Here is a 26334-nt window from a genome sequence, read left to right as displayed (position 1 = left end):
GAAATGGAAACAGAGATGTTGAGGAAGGGAAATTAATGTGTATTTCTTTGAACAAGAGTCCTCTTCCTGTCCCACAGACCCCTTCTCCCACCTCCAACACTCCTTTTCCACCTTGACTCCTTCCTCTGGCCTTTTACCTGCACTTGATCTGTTCATTGAGAATCGTTGATGTGACGTTGATTGCCTCAATTCCGCTACGCCCCTCACCCAATCCAACCTATCTCCCTTGGAACTGACTGCATTCCATGCACCTAGATCCAATCTTGACTTTGTTATTAAGCCTGCTGATAAGGATGATGCTGTTGCAGTCTGGCATACTGACCTCTGCATTGCAGAAGATGAGCACCAGCTGCCAGATACCTCTTCCTATCTTTCCCTGAACTTTGAACCACCATGCCATTGTATCAACTGCGATCACTGATCTCATTTCATCAAGTGATCTTCCCCCCACTAACTCCAAAGCTGATAGTCCCTCAGCCCTGCACAGCTCACTTCGACCTCATTCCAAAAATCCACAAATGGATTTTACCTTGGACATGCAATCCCACTACATATCCATCCCCCACCAGGATGGTCTCAGGACTCTCCGCTACTTCCTGGAGCAAAAGCCTGAGCTGTCCCCACCCACTACTACCCTCCTCTGCTTGGGTAAGCTCGTCCTGACCCTCAACAAATTCTCTTTTAACTTCTCTCACTTTCTTCAGGTAAGAAACGTGGCCATGGGTACCAGCCATGGGCCCCAGTTATGCCTGTGTCTTTGTAGGGTATGTGGAAATTCTTTGTTTCAGTTCTATTCCAGGCCCCACCCAAAACGTTTTATATGATATATCAACAATTTTATCAGTTCTGCTTCCCTCTCTCATTCAGTGTCGGAAAAGTTCATCGACTTTGCTTCCAATTTCCACTCCGCCCTCCTTTCACCTAATCTATCTGACTCCTCCCTTCCCTTTCTCAACACCTCTGTTTCCATTTCTGAGAATAGATTGGCCACTAATATCCACTATAAATAAACTAATGCCGAAGGTTACTTGGACTATACATCCCCACACTCTTGCTTCCATTCCATTCTCCCAGCTACTCCATTTCAGTTGCATATGTTCCGATGAGGCCAACTTAGAAACTTCTTCCTCAACTGAGGATTCCCCATTACCATTGTCGACAGGGGCCTCAACTGGATTTGACCCATTGCCCGCAATTCCTTCCACATCCCCTCTCTATCCTCCTGCAACAGCAATAGAGTTCCCTTTGTCCTTACTAACTATTGCACCAACATCCACATCCAGAAGATCAGTAACAGCCATTTCCACCACCACTAGTGAGCTGCCACCAACATATTCCTCTCCCCTCCTTTCCGCAGGGACCGTTCCCTCCAGGACACAGTAGTCCACTCTCCTTCATTCCCAAAAACCCCAAGGCATCTACCCCTGCAACTGTCAGAGGTGTAACACCTGCCCATTTACCCTCTTCTTTCCTCACTCTCCAAGAGCCCAAAATACCTTCCAGGTAACACAGAACTTTACCTGCACTTCGCACAATCTAGTCTACTACATTCACTGTTCACAATGTGCTCTCCTCTACATTGGGGAATTGAAGTGTGGATTGGGTAACCACTTTGCAGATCATTTTCATCCTGCCCACAAAAAAGACATTGAGCTCCAGTTGCCTGCCACTTTAACACACCACGCTGTACCCTGGCCAACGTCTCTGTCTCAGGCTTGCTGCAGTGTTCCTGCGAAGCTCTACACAAGCTGGAAGAACAATGCCTCATTTTCTGCTTGGGAACCACCCTCAATTGAGTTCAATAATTTTAGGGCCTGAACTGTCCCACGTTCTAGCCCCCTATACACCAGGCTTTGTTATCACATAGTCTGCCATTACACACTACCTACTGTTATCCACTAATAGCGATCATTATCCACTCCTCTGTCTGTCCAACTGTTCTTCTGTCTCTTTGGACCCTATCCCCATCTATCATTCACTCCTTACCCTTTCCTCCCACCCTATCTTCTTTATATAAACCAACATTTTCTGAGTTACCATCAGTTCTGAGGAAGGGTGACCAGACCTGAAACTTTAACATGGATTTCTCTTCACAGATATCTGCCAGACCTGCAACTTCTGATTTTGTTTCAGATTTACAGCATCTGTAGTTGTTTCGGGTTTTGTTTTGGCAAAGTCTATAGCACTGGTATTGTCAGAGGGAAAGAAAATAAAATTGGGTGATCTGGTACAAATTGCACTGGTAACAGCCTTGAGTTGAGGATTGAGAGATCCCAGATACATGTAGAGTCTCCAGTGGGTTCTTAAAAAGAGCTAGTTGCATTAGACTTCAGTGCAGCTATCACTTTGATGGCCATGGGATAGGATGAATATAGAACATAGAACATAGAACATAGAAGGATACAGCGCAGTACAGGCCCTTCGGCCCTCGATGTTGCGCCGACCGAATCCTACCTAACCTATACTAGCCCAATAACTTCCAAATGCCTATCCAATGCCCGCTTAAATGACCATAAAGAAGGAGAGTTCACCACTGATACGGGCAGGGCATTCCATGAACTCACAACCCGCTGTGTGAAGAATCTACCCCTAACATCTGTCCTATACCTACCACCCCTTAATTTAAAGCTATGTCCCCTAGTAACACCTGACTCCATTAGCGGTAAAAGGTTCTTAGTATCTACCCTATCTAAACCCCTAATCATCTTATACACTTCTATCAGATCTCCCCTAAACCTTCTCTTCTCCAATGAGAACAGCCCCAAGTGCCTCAGCCTTTCCTCATAAGATTTTCCTACCATTCCAGGCAACATCCTGGTAAACCTCCTCTGCACTCGTTCTAAAGCTTCCACATCCTTCCTATAGTATGGCGACCAAAACTGCACACAATACTCCAGATGAGGCCTCACCAGAGTCTTATACAACTGCAACATGACCTCAGGACTCCGGAACTCAATTCCTCTGCCAATAAAGCCCAGCATTATCTACCCCTTCAGATCACAAGTCCTGCTCCAGCAGGTGTCTCAGTTTCGAGACAGTGTCCCAGAATATCCTCATTGAATGGCAGCACTAAGCTTTGCTCATTGGAGGGAATAGTAGTGAAGTTTGTAAACTCGTCCTCTGGAACTTCCTCTGCTGCAAATCCTTCATGTGAGGTTGAGAAACACATGGTGCATACGTGACATTAATGTACCATGGTGCCAAACAGCAAAATGTCCACCTCTTGACTATTCAGTGCAGGCAAACTGAACCCGAGTCCTGATGAAGAGTCACTGGCCTCGAAATGTTAGCTCTGCTTTCTCTCCACAGATGCTGTCAGACCTGCTGAGTTTCACAACCAATTTCTGTTTTTGTTTCAGATCTCCAGCATCTGCAGTTCTTTGTTTTATAACCATGACAAGCTGCCTAACTTTGTATCTGTGCTAAAAGGCAAGGCAATACAGAACCAGTGAGCTTCTAAATTCTGGAACAAGTGGCAATGCCCAAAAAGCAAGGCAGCAATACTGTGAAGTCATGCAAAGTGAGTGAGAGCTAAGAGAGCAAGCAGAGAGCCCTGAGATGTACCCTGTTCTGATGTATGACACTGTGCCTCTGTGCACAACAGAGCCTGGCAGCACCGTTACAATATAAGGTGTCAGCAAGCTCCAAAAAGCTAGAGTGAAATGCTGAACTTTAATATAAATTAACCTGAGATATGCCATGAAAATTTGATGAAACTGGTACATTGCTAATGCCGACTTTCATAGATGAAAGGTTGGGGCAGCTTAATGTTGGCCAAATGACAGTTAACGCAAGGGCTCAAAGAAGACGGCAGTGAGACACAGCCAAAGGCAACTGCTGTAAGTTTCAAATTGAGAAGTGGTACTATCTAGTTTTTCATCTGTAACTGGGAGAACAGCAACCTGCATCGAAATGAGGCATGATTAGGTGATAATTGAGACATTGATGTATGCAAATTAGATCTCACTGGGTACTAGTGAGATCTAGCTGTTGAAATCCAAAGGAGAAAATTAGACTTTTATTTCTCAACATGAAGAATCTCTATTTCCTCATCATTACCCATGTTGTTCAAAGGAAAATTAAAATCCACACGCGTAACATGCAAGTATTCTAAGAAAGAATCTGTTTCAAACACAGCTCATTGCATTTCAAATATGAATAAAATAAAACCATAGCTTGACAGGTTACCCCAGCACTAATCATAAAGGCATATATTTAGAATTCAATTAACCCTTGGATAATACAATAGATCCTTCTAAAGATGTGAAAATACAAAGACTCTGTAAAAACAGGAGACTTGAAGGACACCACTGGAAATTTGAATACAATCAAATTATTTGCCTAGTAGAACTGTATAGTTTATTTGAAATTAACATAACAGTCATTTTGCTTTGGTTTTAATACTTTAGGCTGCAAAGCCATCATTTTGAGCAGAACTCAGAACTCACAGCAAAACCATCAGAAAAAGATGGTACCCAATAGAGACAAGGGAGAGCAAACCATCTAAAGGAGACCTATACTGTACTAGCAATCTGAAGTGTCATAAAAGTGAAATAAAGGTGCTTTCACTCTGGCCCAGAACTTATTCTGTTCAGTCCATCTGCGAAAGCAACTTCCAATTACCCAATTACATCACAGCTGCTGAATTCTGACTTGACATTTTCAACACTTGCACCTATAAAAGAGAAACCTATAATTAAACCAGTCCTGTAATGATAGCAGGAATCTTTAGAATATGTATATTGTACTTATGTTTAATCTTTTAAAGTTTATATTTTAGCTAATAGCTGTATATTGTTTACTTGGTAATTTCACCAAAAGCTGTGTAATAAAATTATCTTTATTTTGTTTAAAACATAAAGCAGGGCTGCCCTTTATTTCTTAACATTGAAATACTAAAAAAGTAACAAATGTCTAAACGAGCTATACAAATTTAGAGTTTGCAGACTATGCTGAGGACATGATGGGATGGAATTGACATTATTTAACATTACAAGATAATATGTTTTTAATATGTTTTTACAGGATATCATAGAACATTGACAGCTGTTTTCTGAATCATAGTCAGAGAGGAACAAAATGTCTACTGTTAAGATGAAACTGAATGACTGCTTCCATTGACAACAAAGCAAGATGCCTGTAATTGTTTATTTTCTCTTTAAAAGGAAAGAAGCAGAAGAGGCAAGATCTTTGGAGAACCACTCTACTAGTGAACATCAAATGTGGATTACTTGGATTGAGCGAAATTATTTTTGAAGTACATTAGAACTTTGAACCTCATATGGCAGGGACAAGTAAGCCTAATGGAGGACTGGGATCATTGAGGGACTTCTGTCAGAAGAGCAATATGCAATGAAAGGTGTCATAATATGGATTTTAATTATGTTTGTTGGCTAATTTCTTACTTAATTACTTCGTATCAAGTAATGTTTGTTATAGATTGATTTTCATTTATTTGTTACAGTAAAAGTCTTAAAAAAAAGTGAAATCTTGTCCTTCATTTCTTTAATTGGGAAATCCATTTCCTTTTACTAGCCATTGGTCTCTGCGGGAAACGTAGCAATAGCACTTTTTTTTTAACAATCTCTCTTTCACTGATAAACAATCGGGTAAAATGTAACACCAAGTCAAAAAAGGAAATATTAAGACAGTCAAATGCATGGTTAAAGAGGCAAGCAGTGTCATCAAGGAACAATGTGTGGTGTCGAGGTGGAAGATTTAGAGAGGAGATTCCACTGGTAGAGTTACAAGCAACAGTGATGTAGAAAGAAATTAGGAGGGTGGAAGAGTCCAGATTTGAAGGGATACAGAAACTTTAAGTCCTGTACAGCTGGAGCAGGTTTCAGAAACAGCAAGAATGAGTCCACAAGGGATCCAAATTTTAAAATCACACAATTGGTACAGCAAGGGAATACCATATTAAAACTCAGTGTAGGCTTCCTAGCAGTTGTACAGTGTTGCAACTCAAATCTCACTTAAGCCTGTCTCCTCACTGGCAGCAAAGGAACTCATAGAACTGGACAGCATAACAGATTCCTTTGTATCCCCTGTATCATGAATGAGTGATATTTTAATAGGCAGTTGTATAATCTAGAGACAAAAGTGCTACTGCTGCTCCAAGACTAACACATTATAAAAATTGTTGCCAGAACCAGTTACATTGCTGTTTCTATTGTAGTGGCACTAGTCTTTATGATTCAAAGCTACTCACAAAACCACATAATTTTTGTGTATGACCTTCATGTTTTTATAAAAATAATTTATTTATACAGTGTATTTCATTTATTTCAAAATGCTTTATAGCTAATGAAGTATTGGTGAAATTGCAAAACAGGCAAGTATAGCAGTTAAATTTGTGTACACTAAACTCCAACAAACAACAAAATAAATTTATGATTTGGTTGAGAGATAAATGTTTGCCTGCACACTAAAGAGAAGTCCCTTGATCTTTTTTGCAAATGTGCTATTGAACCTTTTCCATTCATTTAACGTACTCAAGATTCACTATGGGCTCAAATACATGGAGTAGAACTTGAACCTTCATGATGACCATTGGGCTATGGCATGAAGGACAGTTAGCTAAATGGCTTGCCCTGTGGTACCAAATAATACTGATAATGGGAGTTCCAGTGCTGATTTTGCTGAAAACAACTTTACACCTTCCCCTGAGTGTGTGGAAGGTAAATAATCACTTTTTAAAAAAGAAAGTCAAGAAAATACCTCAGGATGAAGCAGCAACACAATAATTTAGATTAAGCACCTGAGAATAACGATGAACTTGTAACAGGTATGATACAAAGCTAACATGGAGATATTATGAAGGAAAGTCCAAATAGTGTCACTTTAATTCTTCGGGTGAAACCTACTCTTTCTAACCTGTTAAATGTTATCTTCTCAATAAGTGAACATAATAACTCCAAATTCAGATCCGAACATGAGTGCTGTAGTCAGTTCTGGGCACCACAATGGTAAAATCAGATGTTGACCCTGGATATAGTGTGACAGCTTTCGCAGAATGGTGCTGGTGTTTACAGCTTAAATTATTAGAAGAGGTTTCAAAGACATAGATTGCATTCATTGGAGGAGAAATTGAGCAAGTAAATGATTGATGTGCTTTCAAGAATTTGATAGATAAAGAAAAAACATTTCTTTATTAGGAGGGGCAGATCATTAAATGTTGGGGCCTGAGGACATAATCTTAAGTCTAGAGTTGTTCATTCAGGGATGAAATCAGAAAGCACTTTTTTTCCCCCACAAAGGTTAGCAGAGATTCATCATTCTCTCTAACAAAGGATGCTAGGTCAATAGGCGTTTTTTTTTGTTGTTTAAGGGTTTTAAGGGAAAGGGAGCTAAGGTGATAAAACAGAATTGAAGTACATTAACTCACGTTCACATTGACTAGTTGAACAGGCCCTTTTTAATTTTTTTTGTTTACTGGTTGTGGACCAACATTTGTTGCCCATCCCTAACTGGCCTTGAACTAAGTGGCTTGCTGGGTTAACACAGACAACAGTTAAGACAACCATATTGCTATTGTTCTGAATTCACATGTAGACCAGGCCAGGTAAGGGTGGCAGAACTCCTTCCATAAAGAACATTTAGTTAGCAAGTTTTGATAAGATTTGTAGCCCAGGTTGAAGTTCTGGATGTAGGTTTGCTCGCTGAGCTGGAAGGTTCATTTTCAGACGATTTGTCACTATACTAAATAACATCATCAATCAGCCTCTGATTGATGCACTGGTGGTATGACTTGCTTTCTATTTATATGTTTAGGTTTCTTTAGGTTGGTGATGTCATTTCCTGTGGTGATGTCATTTCCTGTTCTTTTCCTCAGGGGTTGTAAATGGGATCAAAGTCAATGTGTTTATTGATAGAGTTCCAATTGGAATGCCATGCTTCTAGGAATTCTCGTGCGTGGCTCTGTTTGGCTTGTCCGAGGATGGATGTGTTGTCCCAGTCAAAGTGGTATCCTTCCTCATAAGTATGTAAGGATAATAGTGAGAGTGGGTCATGTCTTTTTGTGGCTAGTTGATGTTCATGTATCCTGGTGGGTAGTTTTCTGCTTGTTTGTCCAATGTAGTATTTGTTACAGTTCTTGCAAGGTATTTTGTAAATGACATTAGTTTTGCTTGTTGTCTGTATAGGGTCTTTCAAGTTTATTATCTGCTGTTTTAGTGTGTAGGTGGGTTTAAGGGCTACCATGATGCAAGAGATATGAGTATTCTGGCAGTCATTTCTGAGATGCCTTTGATGCAGGTGAGAGTGGCTAGGGTTTCCTGAACGTGTTTTGTCTGCTTATTGGGGTTTGTTGCTGAGAAATCAATGGACTGTGTTCATTCGGTATCCGTTCTTTTTGAATACACTGTATAGGTGATTTTTCTCTGCTCTGCGTAGTTCCTCTGTGCTGCAGCGTGTGGTGGCTCGTTGAAATAATGTTCTAATGCAGCTTCGTTTGTGGGTGTTGGGATGATTGCTTCTGCAGTTCAGTATTTGGTCTGTATGTGCTGTTTTCCTGTAGATGCTGGTTTGAAGAACATTTAGTTTCCAAACAGTAGTCTGGTTTATGTAGAATAGAACAGGGTATGTGGACAATATTTGTCTGAATAACATGCATCTATTACACTACTAGATATAAGTATGTATTTGACCAAATTGTTGACCAGTTGCAATGTCTGAATTTGAGCTCTATATACTTCATACAGAGCTTTTGGTTTTCTTTGCTTATTGAATGGGAGAAAGTGAGGACTGCAGATGCTGGAGATCAGAGTCAAAAAGTATAATGCTGGAAAAGCACAGCTAGCCAGGCAGCATCTGAGGAGCAGGAGAGTCAACGTTTTCAGCATAAGCTCGAAGACATTCCTCATGAAGAGCTCAGGCTCAAAACGTCAACTCTCCGCTCCTCAGATGCTGCCTGGCCAGCTGTGCTATTAAAGTACCACACTTTTGACTTGGCTTATTGAATGCCTTATAAACATTGATCATAAGTGCACTTAGTTCACTTGTACTGTGATAGATTCTCAAGTTATGTTTTAAGTCAGAACCAGCCCAAAGCTATAAGAATTTATTTGACTGTTCAATCTCTAGTTGCTAAATGGGAAGCAAGGCTAAATGTAGTATTCAAATTCAGCAGTATTCAAGGATTGGAGGACAACAGGATTTAGGAAGGCAGGAAGATAGAGAATGGGGAAGGTAATTGTATATCCAAGATAGATCTGAAATTTGTAAATCGGTCATTATATCCTCCATGACTATTGTGGTGTACCATCCCTGTTTGCCTGACATGTCCATGTGTCTCAAGATGGTTGACCTTGTCACAACCTCCATTAGCACTTAGCAGATAGAACTCTGGATTAACATCACATCTGAAAGACAACACTTCTGATGTTGCAGTTTTCAGTATTGCCCTGAAGTGTCAGCCTGGACAAAGAGTTCAAGACCGAAAATGGATGAAGACGAGATGTCATTGCTAAGATGAGTTGACACACAAAAGATGTGATGTTAAACAAAATCAATATTTTACTTTTCAGATTGAACAAAACAACCAACTGCTACCTTAGTTACTTGGGAATTGATTACTCAGCAACATGTGAGTTTACCTTGTAGTTTAGATGTTAAATAAATTGATGTCTTTCTCAGTTGTATGATTCATAGAAGCACAGGGGAAGATCTCCAGATGTCCTGGCCAATAATTACCCCAAACTAGTGTCAATATAACAAACTATTATCATATGATTGATCTCATTGCTGCTAGTGGGACTTTACTTCAATAGCAATGCAGTGTTTTTGATCCATGAGATCATGCAATGTATTATTATGCAAATTATTTATTTCCTTCGGGAATATGAGGTCATTCTTGGCAGCAAAAGCTTATTTGTTAACTTTTACAATTGGGCAATCTTCATATGTCACTTTTGCCATTACTGTACAGAAAATTCTGTAATCAATTATCTAGCAATCACTCTGCATAAAACATTAATAAACATAATAACAGTACAGTACTCCCCTGTATGTAGGATAAACATCTAACCATTAGTCAAGTCCAAAATCAAAGGGTTGATGATACAAGATGTGGGCTTAGAATGGGGGTGCGATCAAGGACTTAATTGTATTTTCTAAATCGGTCATGAAAATTAATTAAAATTTATATTATTCAGTGCTTCTACATCATCAGACACAAAACAAACCGAAGAAAGAAGAATCTGTATGGTGCATATTTTAGGAAGTTCCACTGGAAAACAGGTCTATCCAATTCAAAACCGGACAGGTGCCAGATCAAGTGTTAAACTTCATGGACTGGAGCAGTTCAACTTGGCTCACCGCCATCTTCTCAATTCATGATAGGCAACAAATGCTACCTGAGTCAACTATGCCTATATCTTGTGAAATAATTATTTTTTAAAAATCATGATGGGACCATGATTAGTTTTGATCTGAAGTCTCTCTTTTGGTGAAACATCCATTAAGTCCATGGTGCTAAACGTCACTGAAAACAGCTAGAGTCACAAGGAACAGAATTAATCAAACTTGAAAACAAAATTTGCTCATGATAAAAATGCATTGAAAACACCACCACCACATAAAGTTGGGACCTTAAATCTGAGACACATGGAGCATCTCAAGTGGGGATAAAAATCGCATGGCATTCTTTGGAAGATCAGGGGCATTGTGGCCAGTATTGTCACTTAATAGATTGGTCTTTTCACATTGTTGTTTGTTGACATGCAGGTGTCTGCTAGCTTATCCCACATTCCGACAATGACTTAAATATAAATCAGTTGTATATCTGAAAGTACCATTTAAATTCAAGATCTCTTCTTTTTAAACATAGAAACAGATGGAGGTCTTGTTGAGAACTAGCCCGATGCCAGTGTAATGAAAACCCTGACGCCAGAAGCTTGAGATTCCCTGCTCATTGTGCAGTTGTATGTTTGATGGGGGGATTGATGATGGTCATATACCTCAAATCCTCTGGTGCAAGCAACACAATTGGAGGAGGTCACTTCCCTGGCGGTGGTGGAAATAAATTGCAAGAAGTTTGAAATTGTGCAGACATTGCACCCACAGGATTAGGGTTTGGGTATCGAGTCTAGAGGGGTGGGAGGAGTTTTTGTTGTAGTCTCGCGAGAGGACACACTCCGCTTTATTGTTGATTAACTTTTAATCGCTCGGCGGGCCCTCTCTCCCCCTCCTCCCCCGAAAGGGACATCCTCGCTTTAAGAGCCAGTGACTCCCCGGCCTCTGGGACCGATGTCGCGTTGCTCAGGCCGCCACCAGTCCCCGTGATATTCCCTGGCTGTCCGCCTGTCTCCGGCTCGCAGTCTCGGGGGTGGAGGGGAGCGGATTACTGACTGACCGCAGGCCGGGCCCCGGTCACAGGCCAAAGCTGTCCACGGTGTGAGGGATCCGCTGCCGGGGGAAGACCCAACCGGACAACAACAGCAGCAGGTAAGGCCAGCTGCTTGGTGCCGGGGGAGGGGAGTGGAGGAGGAGGGACAGGGCCTCGGGACCTCCTCCTCCATCTACCCGGCTTTCCCGCACGGCTGCTGCAGGTGGTTGTCCCCGGAGGGGGTGTGGGGAAGGGACGGGCTCCCCGGCCTGTTTCTAACGGCCGCCGCCTTGCCTGGGGCTCCTGAGGCAAACTTCCAGCCCGAGGCCTGAGGCCTGGCGGTGATGGGGGTGAGTGTGGGGAGGGAAGCACCTTAGCCGTGGTTGACAGAGGGTGTGTCACCGAGGGGTTCATATTCAGACTACCCCTCCCTTCCTGGAGACATGGGACTGGTTATTTTATCCCCTCCCGTCCTTTCCCCTCTTCTTTGCCCCCCCCACTCAAAAAAAGTGTTGCTAAATAGTGTCCTCGTCCCGCGCCTCCACGCATGCGTTATTGTTGTACGGCGGTGGTATCCCTCGTACTGCGCACGCGTACTCACGGCTATCCGCCTAGCTACCAACGAGCGCATGTGCAATTGACAGGTAGCGGGCATTGCGGCTGCGCAAGAGGTCCTAGCGGCAGAGCCCTTGCAAAATAGTGAGTTATGATTTTTTTGGGGGGTGGTGTCTGGTGGTGGGGGGTTGGAGAGAATGAAGATATCCTGTATATAAAATCACCTTGGGGTATTTGTTATGTAGCACTGAGAATAGGGAAAGACCTTTTTTTTCCCTCACTCAAACCATCTTTTTTTTTAAAAAGAAACTTATCAGTCTATTTCATCCCTCTGGGTGGGTAGGCATCTTCCCATCTCCTAGCCCCTTCTCCTAACCCCACCCCCTCTGCTCTTGTTCCTCCTTTGTTGCCCACTCAACCAAGGTGAAAAGGTTATTTTTCACTTCTAATCGTGTCAAGTCTCTAAATACAGGACCCCCTAACCCGTAAAGAAGTTAGAAAATATTTTTTCTACTTTGCCCAGTATTGACTAGGGATGCTTGCACGCTCCCATCCTTTTTAAAGTATCATACTGGTATAAACCACTTTTATCAGATCATTAAATATCGGAAGCTTAATTGTATACAAATATTTTTTTTACTTTTGAAGCTTATTTGACTGTCTTAACATTATGCATATGATTTTGGATGTCTTTTAGTACTCCTGGAATGTGTTCTCAGTTTATTCCTGGAAGATCATCTAATTCTGAATTGTTGAATGCAAACAGTGGCCATGTTTTCTTGTTATATTTCTACTGTGTAATTAAATTTGAAAGTTGGAGTGATTTTGATAAATGTGTATTTGTGATTCATACGTTTTCTGAAAAATAACTTTTTTTTGCTTTGTTTATCACATTACAGTTTTCCCATGTTCTTTGTGGGTTGTGATTGTTTGTTTGCCTGTGTTTATTGAAAGAGCATCATGACCTGGTTATTGAATAACCTTTTGCCCTCAGAAGACCATTTTTCTATTCATTTACTGGAAAACTAGGTTTTGGATTATATCTCAACACTGGCTGAATGTAATGTGGGGGTAGCCTTAGCATGGGTTTTCGCCAACCTTTGTGTAAGTTGAGGCTGAAATCCAAGCTATAAATTTCATCCTATTACCATGAAAGATGGCATGCATGACTTTCTGGGCACTTGACTACATGTAATTCTTGTCTGTGGATCTGTTAATATTAAATGTCATCACCTTTTTTATTCTGTTTAGGATATCAGCATATTTGTGAAACATTAGTTCTAGTAGACTTGCTAGTTGTGACAGAGAAATTCCCCTCTTGCTGCTTTGCAGAACAGTTCCTGATAGCTAGCCATAGCTGTAAGGATTTATTCAGCATTGACTTAATTTTGTAAGGGGTGAATGGGAAAATGCAGAATGACTTTATAAAACTGGAGGGTGCTGGCAAATACCTGCCCTGGTATTATTCTGTTGGAATATTTTTAGACATGTTTTCATTTGTCTGACTTGTGCTCAATCTTGTATCTACTTGAGACACAGCTTGTGATACCTGCCTTTTGCATGCAGACTGAGTCAGACTAGAATTATTAGTCAGATTTAATTTCAGATTGCGTATGATGCACCAGACGTTTTCCTTAATAGCTGAAGAATTGCAAATACTTTGTTTTTGCCTTTTTGGTGTTTTGGCATAACTATTTTACTAGCTCCTAAATGGTCATTCTTGCCTTATTTGTCTATTTTTTTTAACAAATGAATCAAAATAGTCTTTAGTCAGTTGACCAGTTAGGGTACCTAAAAGGATACAGAAAGTGAATTAAATAGTCTTGTAATCATGTTCTTTGTTTTAAGCTGTCAGTGAACTGAACTATGTTTTTTTAGATTAGATTATTTACAGTGTGGAAACAGGCCCTTCGGCCCAACAAGTCCACACCGACCCGCCGAAGCGCAACCCACCCATACCCCTACATATACCCCTTACCTAACACTATGGGCAATTTAGCATGGCCAATTCACCTGACCGGCACATCTTTGGACTGTGGGAGGAAACCGGAGCACCCGGAGGAAACCCACGCAGACACGGGGAGAATGTGCAAACTCCACACAGTCAGTGGCCTGAGGTGGGAATTGAACCCAGATCCCTGGCGCTGTGAGGCAGCAGTGCTAACCACTGTGCCACCGTGCCGCCCACGGTGTTCTGGAACACCTCTGTTCTCCAGGTGTAACTTGATGGAGAAAATAAGCTTACTAGCTAGAACCTCCATTGGCATTGAGAGCTCATTGCAAAGTGGCATGCATTTGACATATGACTGTCAATTTGATTGGGGGAAGTGAGTGGCACTGCAAGAGAAGCAAACTTTTGTTTGAGAAGCTTTACTTCAGGGTTTATTCCACAGTCTTCATGAATTGTGGCTATACCACACTCATTCCAAAGTAGTCACTGTATTCAGCCATTTTGTGTATTGGATAATGTATATGGGCTGACCTAGCCTATAGTGCACATTTTTCTCCCCCATTGGTGCAGATTCTACAGTGGTGATGCAAAGTTGTATATGTAAGTTTTTGCGTGTCCCAGAGAGGCAGGGAATGCTAAACATTTCAAATTTCCTGACCTTGCTTGCTTTCCAAGAGATGTTGAAGACCGAACTGGTGTACCATGGTTTGTTAACGGCCTTAATAATCAAGATCTGCCGAGACACCATGAAACTGTCAATTCCAGATTGTTCAGTTGTGTATAGACAAATAAAGTTTTGGATCAGTGAGTCATATGATGAATTCAGAATTCCTTTAGTTTATATTTTTAAATATATTTGTGACCCAATGGTTGTGTAAATATCCTATCACTATTGAGATGGCGCGATGCTGCATTGTATTTACAATAAAGCTGGCAGTATTAATAACTGCGTGTTTCTAGTGAACCTACTATTTGAGTAAGAGACGATGCAGGTATTGGACTAGACATTAGTGCAGGCGAGTAAACATTTTGACAATAAATCATGTGACCTGGCAGGAAGTTCCAGCAACACTAAACTAGGGCATCAGTTAAAGACTTATAAATGAATTATTTCTCATCTTTCCTGCAAAGCTGTAAATGGTACAATATTTTTCAGTATTTTACTGCATTGTCATTGAATAGGCCATCTTTTATTTTCTTGTATGTTTTGAAGTTTACTTAAAGTTTAATTAGTGCTGCTGCTCTACCAAACTACAAATGTTATTTTTACAAAAGAAATTGTCTTTTGCTGACAGTAAAGACTAAGTGAAGGGCCAAGGCCCACTATTCAGAGCACCATCAAGGCTGAAGAGATAGGAAGCAAAGTTCCCTCCCCCAAAGTAGAGGATCAGTAGGTTGCATGAGAGTGATGCCCATGACTGAATAACTGTGTACATATCTACTGGATAGAGTAGGTTTTATAGCCTATAGGACTTCTCCTCAATCTAGATTGTTTTCCCCAACGTAATAAGAAAACAACAAAAGAAGCCATAATTTTCTGATCCTTGCAAAAACAGGGCTAGGTGACAGAACAAAATGAAATTGATTTCATTTTATAGTATTTTTATTGAGAATTTAAGGTTCTGCTTGAACCACTAGCTGATATTTGGAATATATATTACAGAACTGCTAAATTCAAAACCAAAAAAAAGGTAGTGTCAGGTAATTGTAGACTATTCTTTAAACAAATAGATGCAGGCTAAAATTGATTTTTAAATCTACTTTAAAAAATTAAGAACAAAGTAACTTGTGTAAAGTTTTTGTTTTATGATATATATTTTTATACAAATAACACACTTCTCGGGATCTGGAAGCTTCAGGCTGGTCCTATCAAGTTGCCCTTGAAGGTGATAGTGAACTGACATCTTGAATTCCTGCAGTTTATTTGGTGTAGGTAGGTCCACAGTATCATTAGGAAAGGAGTCCCAGGATTTTTTTTTTGACATTTAATGGAACAATAATATTTCCAATTCAGGATGATTGACTTGGAGAGCAACTTGCAAGTTGCAGTATTGCCATTCATCTGCTGCCCTCCTCCTTATAGATGAGAATAAGCTTGCAAGGTTTGTAGGGAGGTTTGGTGAATTTCTGCAGTGCATCAACACAAATTTGTGGAATGTATGTCTTGTAATCAAACAAATGTGTAAATCCTTTTAATGTGTCAAGTAGATTAGTGAAAACATTTACGGAATATCAAAGACCACGTGGCTTGGCGTTGAGACAATGTGGAGACTAATGGTCAATAAATGCACTTCAGCCAAGAGGGGTAGGCACCCAGGGTCACTTAACCCAAATGTGAATTATGTGGACCTGGAAATAATGGTGCCGTATCAACTTGCTGATGTCACAAAAATAAATCTCCGGGACTTCACCTAGGATATTGTGGGACGTACCGAAGAAATTGTGGGGCCCCTTGTAGCAATATTTATATTATCTGTAACTGAGGTGCCAGCTGTCTAAAGATTGACTGACTGATATTGTGCCTCTTGTTTAAGAAGGGATTAAAGGAGAAGCCTAGATTTGTGTGTCTGACTTTGTTGGCAGTGATTCTGAAAGATAGGATTTATATGCATTTGGAGAAGTAAGGAATGATTGGGGATAGTCAGCATGGTTTTGTGCAAGGGAAGTTGTCTCATACTTGATTGAGTTTTTTTTAAGGAAGTAACCAAGAAGATTTGGCGCAGTGGTTTTAACACCAGCACCAGGGACCCGGGTTCAATTCCTGCCTCGGGCAACTGTCTGTGTGGAGTTTGCGCGTTCTCCCCATGTCTACATGGGCTTTCTCTGGGTTCTCAGGTTTCCTCCCACAGTCCATAGATGTGCAGGTTAGGTGAATTGGTCATGCTAAATTGCCTGTAGTGAATTAGGTGAAGGAATAAATGTAGGGGAATGGGTCTGGGTGAGTTGCTCTTCAGAGGGTCCGTGTGGACTTGTTGGGCCGAAGGGCCTATTTCCACACTGTAAATAATCTAAAGTAATCTAATTTGAGGGCAGAGCTGTAGACATGTTTTACTAAAGTCCAAGTAAACATTTTTACAAGGTTCCACATGGTAGATTTAGTTAGTAAAGTTAGACCACATGAGATTTGGGTTAAGCTTGCCAATTAGATACAAAATTGACTTAACAAAATTGACAGGAGATAGAGTGAAGTTAGAGAGTTGTTTCTTTTCCAGACACCAGGCATCTGACCAATGATATTCAACAAGAATTTGTCCTGCGTCCACTTCTTTGTGTAATTTTTATATAAATGAATTTAGATTAGAATGTAGGTGGCATGGTTAGTAAGTTTGCAGATAACACCAAATTTGAAGGTATGGTGGATAGTGAAGAAGGTTATCTAAGATTACAAAGGGATCTTTATCAATTGGATCAATAGGCTGAACAGTGACCAATGGAGTTTAATTTGGATCGATGTACAAGTCCTGCCTTTGCAATGAATGGTTGGGCCCTGAGTAGTGCTGTCAAACGGACACCTAAGGGTTCAGAATGTATAATTGTTTAACATTTGCGTCACTACAGGGTGGTTAAGAAATGACAGCCAGACTACTATGACCACTAGGACTCATAACAACACACAAACCAACAGCCACTCTCAGACAACAACTCACCAGGACAAAGGACCCAATACCCAGCATGAGCAAAACCAATGTAGTGTACAAAATCCCATGCAAGGACTGCACAAAACACTACATAGGACAAACAGGAAGACCGCTAACAATTAGTATCCATGAATACCAACTAGCCACGAAACGACATGACCAGCCAGCCTTAGTAGCCACACATGCAGATGACCAGCAACACGAGTTCGACTGGGACAACACTACTATTACAGGACAAGCCAAACAGAAAACAGCTAGGGAATTTCTAGAGGCATGGCACTCAGCCATAGAATCTATCAACAAACATATCGACCTGGACCCAATATGCCAGCCACTGCAGTGGACAGCAGGAGCAGACAACCGGAAGCGGCAGAGACAAACCACTATAAATGCCGGAGGAAGCAACACGGGAGCCTCCTGTGAAGCACTTCTAAGCACTGAGGATGTCACCTAGACAGAGGACAAAACGTCTGCAACACAAATTATCAGCTTGGCGAACAGAACCACAAGTATTTAGCATACTTGCCTTCAGTGCTCGCTCCTTTTGAGTATAGGAGTTGGGACGTTATGTTGGGGTTGTACAGGACATTGGTGAGGTTTCTTCTGGAATACTGTGACCAGTTCTGGTCGTCGTCTTTTAGGCAGGATATTTTCAGTTGGAGAGGGTTCAGGAAAGATTTCCCAGGTTATTGCCGGGAATGGAGGGTTTGAGATATAAGGGGAAGCTGAGACTGTTTCCACTGAAGTGTAGAAGGTTGAGGGGTGATCTTTTATAGAAGCTTATAAAATCATAAGGGCTATAGATGAGATGAATAGCAGGTGTAATAGGGGCCATATTTTAAAGTGAGATGAGATAGTAATTTGCTTTTTTTTCAGAAGTGATTCGTGTGGAATGAACTTCCAGAGGAAATGGTTTATCTGGGTACAGTTACAAGGTTTAAAAGACCTTTTTTAGATAAGGACATGAATAAGAAATGTTTGGAGGGATATGGGCAAAGTGCAGGCAGGTGACACTAGTTTTGAGATTATGGTTGGCATGGATGGTTGAAGTAAAGAGTCTGTTTCCATGCTGTATGACTCATATATAAAAAAAACTTGGTTAGTTGCAAGTCAACTTGCAAGCACTTCCCAGTAAGAGACATGCAGGTTAGCATTTGGGCAGTTAGAATTGTAGTCATACAGTCCTACGGCATAAAGATAGGCTGTATGGCCAAAACTGGTCCATGTTGACCGATCTGATGACATTTGGAGAAATGTGTGGCAAATGTTTAAAAGGGGTTGAAAGTTGAGTTCCGAATAGTTTGAGTGCAAGTTGATGTGAGCAGAAGAGCTCTATGTGAATGGAAACTTTAAGTACGAAAGCCAGGTGATAGTTTTGTGTGCAGATTATTTATTCAGATGAGAATTTAGTACAAGCAAATTGCTGGAGAAAGCTAGCAACATCTGAGGAGGGAAAGCAAAATTAATGTTTTGAGCTCAGTGACTTCTTCTTTTTCAGTTTTCAGATTTCGAGCATTTTCAGTTTTTTTTAATTTTAGTTACAATTTAGTTTCTTGTGATGAGTACCTCCATGAAGGATGATACCATGTTCCTGGAAACAATATTAGAAGATATTTACTAAAATGATATGAGAAATTAGATGCTTTAGTTATGAGAAGTCTAGGGACATTTTGGTGCTGATAGAAGTGCTCCAAATTGAAGTTTTTCACATGGATAAATAAAAAGACACTTAGATTTAAATCTATCAGTACAGATATGTTATTACATACCTCAGGAGCAGTGGGACTTGAGCCCATGTCTCCTGGCCCAGAGAATGGGACACTGTCACTGCAGCCCACAAGAAACCAAAAATACATTTTTGTTTGCTGACTTGATAAATTAGAGGAGACAAATTTAGCATAATTTAAAGAGCAAAAGGGAATGAGGTATCTTTAGAGGGTTGTGAAAACTGAAATGCCTGTCCAGGAACTGGTTGAGGCAGGATCCATAAATTACTTTTTGAAAGAAAAAGTGGATGAATATTTAATAAAGAACATTTCATGAGGGGAAAGGTCAGAGAAACCGGATTCACTGGACAGCTCTTCAACTGTGGACTGACTGGCTTCATTCTGTGCTGAGGGATTTAACAATGTAGAATACGTGGAATTGGGTGCTCAGATAATGTGGTCCATATTATAAGATTATTCTTATGTCTTCAAACATTTTCCATGGGCTTGAAGTTTCCTTTTGGTTTCTTGGCATAGTCAGAATAGCATCAGATGTGCACTTTTTGGTTTTGTGCTTTCCCTCCCTGCCCTCCCATGAGTCTATAGAAAGGATGCATTGACTCAGAGTTTGTATACATGCTAGAAGACTTGTTACTGACATTAATAATTTGATAAGTGCCTCTTCCATTGCACCTCCAACAAACTCAAAAACAATTTTTTAAAAAAAAATTCTCAAGTTTAAACACTAATGAACTCTTGCACCTAAGTGAATGAATGAAATTGTGCTGTTTTAAAGCAGGCATGCAGCCCCTTTTTTAAAATATTTTTAAAGGAGGCAGGCTGAAGGGCCTGCTGCTAACGTGCTTTAGGTATATAGTCTGGGCTCTTCTATTTTGGTTCTTAAAGCATGTCACATCCAAAACATTCATTTCATTTAAAATGTATTTGTTAGCCAGCTGTAGGGGATATATACAGAACTAGTCACTTGTCAGTGGGCAAACAAAATTCTAATGTATGTTTGAAAGGAGAGATCCACATATGCTGAATGAGGAGTGGTATACGTTTGGTCTTTGGAAGTCTGTGCTTTCCCCTATTTCTGTTTTGATGACTGCAAGTTATATTAGCAGAACCAGGTCATTCCATACCGAGCGTATTTATTGGATCATTTCTAAATGGCTTTGGTTCAACAAGCTTAAAATTTTTTTTCCAAACTTAGTTTTCAGTAAATTGATGCATTGTTTTCTGGTTGCAGACAATACTGACCAGGCATGGGCTAGCAAGTACTGTGCATCTTCAATTAAATATAGTTAAGATAACATCAGATGTTTTGTGATATTTCTTCCTTTATTATATTTTGTATCAAACTTTGTGGTGATGTCACAGCACCTTGTCCTGTCTGTGTTCAGTGTACCAGGCAGTTGAGCATCTGTGGGTGCAGCTTTTACTGTTCTCCTGGGTAACATGATTTTTTTTTAAAATGAAAGTCATTGCATTTGGCTTTTCTGAACCCAAACTGCCATCTATGGCCCAGTTTTTAAAGAAAAACACCACAGAGACAAACCTGTTGTTTGCCCTTCCTAATCCCAATTTTAAAAACTGTCCCAGATTTGTAGATGACACAAAGATAGAGAGGTGGAATATGTTGAAGAAGCTACAGAGGGACTTGGATAGGCTCAGAGTGGGCAGCAAGTGACAGATGGAATATAGCTGAAAATGTGTTGCTGAAAATGCGCAGCAGGTCAGGCAGTATCCAAGGAACAGGAGAATCGACGTTTCGGGCACAAGCCCTTCAGGAAAGTGAAACAGATGGAATATAATATGGGAAACTGTGAGGTTCTGCACTTTAGTAGGAATAATAGGTATAGATTGATTTCTCTAAATAGGGAAAGGCTTCAGAAAGGGAGACCTAGTTCAGGATTCTCGTAAGGTTGACATGCAGGTCCAGTTAACTATCAGGAAGGCAAATGTGCTATTGACAATGCAAGAGTAGGGATTTAGTGCTGAAGCTGTATAAGGCTCTGGTCAGACTGTATTTGGAATATTGAGTAATTTTGGCACCATACCTAGGAGATGATAAGCTGGCATTGGAGAGGGTCCAGAGGTCGTTTTAAGAGCATGATCTCTGGACTAAGTGTTTCACACTAGGAGAAGTTGAAAATTGAGTCTGTACGTAAACTATCTCATTGACACTTACTATTCAGGCCTCTCAGTATTCTATGAACATGGAGACTTTGACTAGCAGGAGAGACTCAGACCCAAGGCCTCAGTGAAAGGATGACCCTTTAGAACTGTAAGGAGGAATTTCTTTAGCCACAGGGTGGTTCATCTCAGTGATTTTGGCTTTCAGTGCTCTGCAGCATTGAATGTATTTAAGACAGATGTTTTTGATAGGGGAGTCCAGGATTATGAGAAGAAGCCATGAGAATGGGTTTGAGAAACGAATCAGCCATGATCGAATGATGGAGTAGACTTGATAGTGAAATAGCTTAATTCTTTTCCTATATCTTGTTCTTTTTATAGTGATGACTGTGGAAATGTCATCAAGAGTAATTTAAAACCCAAGTGATTCATTAATGTCCTTCAGAGAGGAAATCTGCTATCCCTGCACGGTCTGGCCTAAATGCAAATATAAACCAACAGCATTATGACTGACTGTGTTTACAGCCCACTGAATTGGCCAGGGAAACCACTCAGTTCAAGTGACAGCTGAAGGTAGATAATAAATGTTAACCATGTCAGTGTTGCTCACCCCTCAGCATCAAAACTTTTTTTTTTGAAAAGGCAAATTTTTACCCGAGTTTGCTGTTCAATCTGTGGGGGAAGTTATTATTCAGAATACTTTTTACTATTACTGGTTTTATTTAAATGCAGATAATGGATCTATGTTTCCCTCCTGAATTGACCATCTAAAGATTCAAACAAATTGAATGATCATATGTCGAATCATCTGTCCTAAAATTTTTTTTTTGGCTTTCCCTGTTTATACTTTCATTAATAGTGACTCTGGGCATGTTCTAGGTTTACTCAGAGATGCGGTGAGGTGCAAGAATGCAGTGGGCTGCAAGGGATCATTGAAACCCATTTGAATTTAAGAGTTCAATTGCATATCATTTTTATATCTGAACAGTGAAAGCGCCTGGAGTTACCAGTAAAAAGCCCAACTTGAACTTTTTTTTCGAGGGTGTGTGAGAATGCTATTGGGTGTAAACAGGTAGGCAAAGAGTTTTGTGAAACAAGAGGTTCAGCTAGCATGACTCCGATCAGATAAGAACTTACAGTTAAGTGGGGTGCTGGAGGCAAGGGTAATGGGTTAACAAAGTGGAAAAGCATTCATTTATGTAGAGCCATTTAACAATATTGAAGCATTCAGTATGTAAGGTTAACTTAACGAGATGAAAAGTATTCATTGTATGAAGCTAGTATGGTTAAGAACATTCATTGTGTAAAAGCAGATGGCTTAATCTTTATTATCGACACCCCCCCCCCCCCCCCCCCCCCCAACACACACACACACTCACACTCACACTCACTCACTATAGAGTTCATGGAGAAACTGCCAGAGAAGACTGGGAACCCATGTCCCTGCGCTCATGGGCGATCATTCTGTCTCCCTTCAAGGCCCGAGATAAAGGTGTAGGGGGTAAGAGTATTTTGCTTCAACTTGGTTGGGGGGGGGAACAAGTGCAAATTTTCTTGTTTTTTTTTCTTTTAATGCATTGTTTAGAGTGTAGTGAAGGAATCCAGGACAAAAAGCCTAATTTATCACAGAATCTCTACAGTGTGGAAACAGGCCCTTCAGCCCAACAAGTCCACACTGACTCTGAGTTACCCACTCAACCCATTTTTTTCGCCCCTACCCTGTATTTACCCCGAACTAATGCACCTAACCTATACATTGCTGAATGTTTTGAGCAATTTAGCATTATGTATTCATCTAACCAGGACATCTTTTGGATTGTGGGAGGAAACCAGAGCACCTGGAGGAAATCCATGCAGACTGGGGAGAATGTGCAAACTCCACACAGACAATTGCCTGAGACTGAAATCAAACCCAGCTCCCTGGCACTGTGCTGCCCCAAAATGATAATTGAATCCTATCCCACATTTATGTGGATCCTCCCCACAATGACTCTGCTTGTGTTTTGACAATCCAAACGATTGACTGTAGCCTCCTCTGCACCAGGCCATGTGTATGGTTTCTTCCCCTGTGAATGGTGCTTTCTGTTTCCATGAATATTCAAATTGTAGACGGAATATGATGTGTATGAAGAGTTTTATGTTATAATTTTATAATTATAGAGTCATAGAGATGTACAGCACAAAAACAGACTCTTCGGTCCAACCTGTCTATGCCGACCAGATATCCCAACCCAATCTAGTCCCACCTGCCAGCACTTGGCTCATATCCCTCCAAACCCTTCCTATTCATATATCCATCCAAATGTCTCTTGAATGTTGCAATTGTACCAGCCTCCACCACTTCCTCTGGCAGCTCGTTCCATACACATACCACCCTCTGTGTGAAAAAGTTGTCCCTTTGGTGTCTATATCTTTTCCCCCCTCACCCTAAGCATATGCCCTCTAGTGCTGGACTCCCCAACCCCAGGGAAAAGACTTTGTCTGTTTATCCTATCCATGTCCCTTATGATTTTATAAGCCTCTATAAGGTCACCCCTCAGCCTTCGACACTTCAGGGAAAACAGCCCCAGCCTGTTCAGCCTCTCCCTATAACTCAAATCCTCCAACCCTGGCAACATCCTTGTAAATCTTTTCTGAACCCTTTCAAGTTTCACAACATCTTTCCGATAGGAAGGAGACCAGAATTGCTCGCAATATTCCAACAGTGGCCTAACCAATGTCCTGTATAGCTGCAACGTGACCTCCCAACTCCTGTGCTCCGTACTCTGACTGATAAAGGGAAGCATACAAAATCCAAATGTTAGTGAAATTCTATTCCACTTAATATGCAGTACACATATGTTGCGTTAAATCTGTAATCCAGTAAATTAGATCCATGCCAAATGTTGAAATGCAGTTTTGAAAAGTTCAATTTGCTGCCGTTTGAGTTAATACAGTACCTCAAATATAACGCCATTTTGGGTCTCTTACAATTTCTGAGTCTATAACTTGGTCTGATCAAAGAGCTGATTCCCACTTAGAATAGTGCAGCACAAGAACGGGTCCTTCGGCCCACCATATCTGCACTGCCCACAATGCCATTCTAAACTAATCGCATCTGCCCGCATGTCGTCCATATTCTCCTCTTCACTTCCTGTTCATGTATCTGTCTAAATGCCTCTTAAGCGTTACTATTGTATCTGCTTCTACCATCTCCCCTGATGCTTCTTTCAGGTACATGCCATCCTCTGTGTAAGAAGCTTGCCTTTACACTTGCATTTAAACTCTACCCCCTCATCTTAAGCTTGTGCCCTTTAATATTTGATATTAACACCTAGTGGGAAAGAAGAATCTGACTATCTGTTACTCAAATAACTTTATATTCTTCTAACAGGTTGCCCCTCAGCCTCTGTTGTAGGGGAAACCATCCACATTTGTCCAACTTCTTATAGCTAATATGCTCCATCCAGGGAATGTCTAGCTAAACCTCTGTATCCTGTTCAAAGTCTCCATTATCCTTGTTTCCATCTTTTCCTTCAGCTGCTCAGGTGTTGGCCGTGACAGTTCTAAGGAATGTGAGCTGAGCCATTTTAGTTGTCTTATTTTACATTAAATCTGATTCATTCATCTGGGCTATTTACTCCTGATCTCAATAAAAGTACACACTCTCATATATCACATGCAGTAACTAAGGTGGCATTCCAATGCAGTGTCAAGTCATAGACTGAAGCTCTCTCTGCCACAGCAACTGAAAATCTGTTCACTTGTGTGGGCTCTAAGTTTGGGAGAAAGTGAGGACTGCAGATGCTGGCGATCAGTTTAAAAAAAAAAATTTGGTGCTGGAAAAACACAGCAGGTAAGGCAGCATCTGAGGGTACTGAGAGATAAATAGGAGAGGTTGGAAAATAGCTTAGAAGGCAATAGGTAGATGGTGATGGGGTGGAGTGGATAGGTGGGAAGGAAGATGGACAGGTAGGACAGTTCAAGAGGGTGCTGAGTTGGAAGGTTGGATCTGGGATGAGATGGGGGTGGGGAGATGAAGAAACTAATTAAATTGACATTGATGCTGTGTGGTTGGAGGGTCCCAAGGCGGAAGATGAGGCTTTCTTACTCCAGGGGTTGGGTGGCTCTGATTTGGCAGTGGAGGACGCCCAGAATTTGTATATCGTGGGAGGGGAAGTTGACCCTCCAACTCCGCCAAGGGCATGCAAATTCTGCTGCTTCTGCCCCACCCAGTTCCCGATGAAGGGCTTATGGCTGAAATGTCAACACACCTGTTCCTTGGAAGCTGCCTGACCTGCTGTGCTTTTCCAGCACCACACGTTTGGGCTAGGTGTTTGCCACCTAAAATGTGGTAAAATCCTAATTTTCTTACTGTTGTGGTCAGGTCAACATTTGTTGACCATTTTCTCACCATTTGGTTGAGTTGGCCAAAATAAAAATACAATTAGTGTTTTTCATATCCTGAATGCATTTTGGCCAATGCAATGCAGTCACTGTATTTTTAATGTGGGAAACATGGTGGCCAGTGTGCTCACAGCAAACTCTCCTATGTGGACTTGTAACCAGATCTATTTGTGACTGTTGTTTTGAAGGGTAAATGCTAACCAATTCACCAGTGGGAACTTCTCTGCTATATTTGAGTGCCAAAACTACTCTCCATATTCCAGATGCAGTCTGAACAGCGCTTTATTGAACCTTAGCATTCCATCTGTAGCTCTCCTGAAATGAATGTTAACATTGCATTTGCCTTTTTAACTATTGCTAGCGCTTAAGAGAATCCTGAACTTGACTCTAAGTCCATTTATTCTTCAGATTTTTAAAGCCTTTCCATATTTAGAAAATAGTCTACACTTCTGTTCTTCTAATGAAAGTGCATAACCCCTCTCTTTCCTACATTCTATTCCATCTGTCATTCTCCTGGCCCATCCAAGTTCTCCTACCATGCCCACGCTTCTTCAAAACCATCTGTCCCTCCACCTATCGTTGTCATCTGCAAGCTTAGCAGCAATGCCCTCATTCCCTCTTTCAGATCATTAA

General features: G+C 40.9%; 1 protein-coding gene across 1 annotated transcript in view; it reads left to right on the top strand.

Moving 5' to 3' along the window:
• The first annotated feature begins 11175 nt into the window (after nucleotides 1-11175).
• Nucleotides 11176-26334, top strand: part of tlk2 (tousled-like kinase 2) — a 218499-nt gene continuing 203340 nt past the window's right edge. Inside the window, exon 1 of the mRNA XM_060849077.1 lies at nucleotides 11176-11445. The gene's annotated coding sequence lies outside the window, so the exon portion shown is untranslated. The remainder of the gene's footprint in view (nucleotides 11446-26334) is intronic.

This window comes from Hemiscyllium ocellatum, chromosome 32 (assembly GCF_020745735.1).
Source record: "Hemiscyllium ocellatum isolate sHemOce1 chromosome 32, sHemOce1.pat.X.cur, whole genome shotgun sequence".
NCBI lineage: Eukaryota > Metazoa > Chordata > Chondrichthyes > Orectolobiformes > Hemiscylliidae > Hemiscyllium > Hemiscyllium ocellatum.
This window is presented reverse-complemented; position numbering and strand designations above follow the sequence as displayed.